The sequence below is a fragment of the Arachis ipaensis genome, chromosome B04, assembly GCF_000816755.2.
Source record: "Arachis ipaensis cultivar K30076 chromosome B04, Araip1.1, whole genome shotgun sequence".
NCBI classification, from domain to species: domain Eukaryota; kingdom Viridiplantae; phylum Streptophyta; class Magnoliopsida; order Fabales; family Fabaceae; genus Arachis; species Arachis ipaensis.
In genome coordinates this window covers 128,287,300-128,289,850 of record NC_029788.2, presented here as the reverse complement: position 1 = coordinate 128,289,850, position 2,551 = coordinate 128,287,300, and positions in this window count along the sequence as shown.

The following is a 2,551-nucleotide window of genomic DNA, read 5'->3' as shown; positions in this document are numbered from 1 at the left end:
TATTTTTTATTTTTTTAAATAATCATATTAAATTATATATAAATTTTCAAATAAAAATTTTGTATAATATTTTTTTATAAATTAACTTTTAAATTCAATATTAATTTACATATTATTAATTTATTCATAATATAATATGGGTTAATAGTTAAATTAGTCTCTGAAAGATAAGATACTCTTTAAATTCATTTTTGAAAGATTTTTTCAATCAAATTGGTCCTTCAAAAATTGAGAATTAATTATATTTGTCATCTAGTCACTCCATTAACAATTTTTTTCAAAGATTGATGTGGTAAAACATTAATTGATAACATATATAATATCTGATATGTCTAATTGGATATTCACCAAATAGGTTTATGAAAATTTATTAATTTAGTCATCTTCCCCAATTACAAGAATCCTATTTCTAATATGACCTAATGATTAAATTGGTTGATTTTCGTAAACATATTTAGTCAACATTTAATTCAACATATTATGTGTTGATGGTAATCATTGACTAAGAGAATGAGGGTTGAATCTTAGCTTCCCTCTTGGTAGAGTATTAGTTTTACTTTTTCAATAAAGTTCAGGAGATATTTTCACTTTTTGTCTTGTAACAAGTTAAGAGACATTTTTGTTTTGTCTCGTAACAAGTTGAGAAATATTTTTCATTTTGTCTCCTGCGAACCAGAAATAGAGAAGAAGCAGAGAAGAGAGAATCACACCAATATGTATCCTGGTTCAGCTGCTAAGTGCAATGCAGCCTACATCCAGTCTCCATCACAACAGTGATGGAATTTCACTATCTTTAGCAGATTACAAACACTAATTCTTTTCCTATGATCTACCCAATCCTATTTGGAACAAATCCAGATTATAACCCCAATCTGAACTTGACTTGGACTGAAACCAAGCTTTCAACAGCAAAGTGCTAACCCAACTTGCAAGAAAATTCCCACAGAATCATGACACACAATAGAAAGATGTACAAAGAAACTCTGAGACATCTATGGCTTTTTCTCTAATTTTGATCACTACATTTTCCTCTCATTGGCTTTTTCTTACAAACCTCACCATATTTATCTTTTTCACCATGAGACACAAACAAACAAAACTAAGAAAAAGAAAATGAGATGAACACCGTTGAAGGAGAACTCAGAAAGTTTGGGTAGCTATGAGAACTCTGTACTTTTCACTTTCTCTCCTTGATCTCAACCATTGGCTGTTCACCCTTAATATAGAAGAGGAAGTTTCCAAAGTTGAAACCCTAACCCAACAATTTCTTCTCCTACCAAAGAGTAATTGCGCCTTCATCAGAAGGGGTTGAGAAAAGTGAGGCTAATGCATGCAAGCTTACCTCATCTCTCTCACCCTTTTTCTTCAAGCTTCTTCCATCTTGGTCATTCATCTTAACTTTGGCTTCAAAAATGAATTCGAACCCTTGATGAGCTTCTGACCCAGGGTAGTTTTAGGGTTTCCATTTTTGCTTCTACCCTTCTTGAGGTTCAGACGCTATCTTCCTCTTGGAAGAACAAAAATGGAAATGAACTTTTATCTAGCTAGATCTTCTTCCTGACAGAGGTGAATTGCTTCTATTCTTGGCAACGAAAATCTTAAAGGTTTTCTTCAAAATCTTTTCTTCTATAGCAAATATCTTTTTTGGCTATTTTCTGTGATTTTTCTTTTTCTTCCATCTTCTTTTTTGATGGATTGAAGTGACCGAAAATAAAGAAAGAGGAGAGAGAAAAAGAAACTTTCGAAAGAAGTATTCAAAGTAAATTAAATTCAATTAAAATCTAAATCTCAATTCCCAAAAAATAGAGTAACGTGTGGATCTTTTAATGCAATTAAATCGAATTGAAACTTTCATTTACCAAGACATAAAGTCACGTGTTGGACTTTTAGTTTCTTGAAAGATTGCTTTGTAATCACCGAATGAATTCCTACTAGACCTTGGGTCATTTGCTTCTCATTTTGATTCATCATGGACTTGTGATATGTGCCACTTTGGATTTCTTTCTTTTTTAATATTCAACCACTAATATTTAAATTAAGAGAAAAGGACAAATAGGTCCCTGACCTTTTGTCGCGCGGATATTTTCGTCCTTGACCATTAAAAAATACTTTTAAGTCCCTGACCTTCACAAAATTTGGACGGATCAGTCCCTCCGTCCAAATGCCTCCGTCTGGAACTGATCCGTCCAAGTTTTGTGAAGGTCAGGGACTTAAAAGTATTTTTCAATGGTCAAGGACGAAAATGTCCGTAGAACAAAAAGTCAGGGACCTATTTGTTTTTTTTTCTTAAATTAATTTTGTCCAAAACTAAATTTTCTTTGATGATCCATTTGGACTTGTGTAGTTTTGGCCCAATAGAAAATTTAATTTGCTTCCTGCACACTTGAACAAAAATCATCAAACAAATTATTGGAAGCAATTTAAACAAATAACCATTTAATAATTTTTAATTAATATTTTAATAATGTTTGATCATCATTTCGGTTTTCCAAATTTAACATGTGTCATATATACCATCAGTTAACATTTTATATCATCAATCGTCGACATA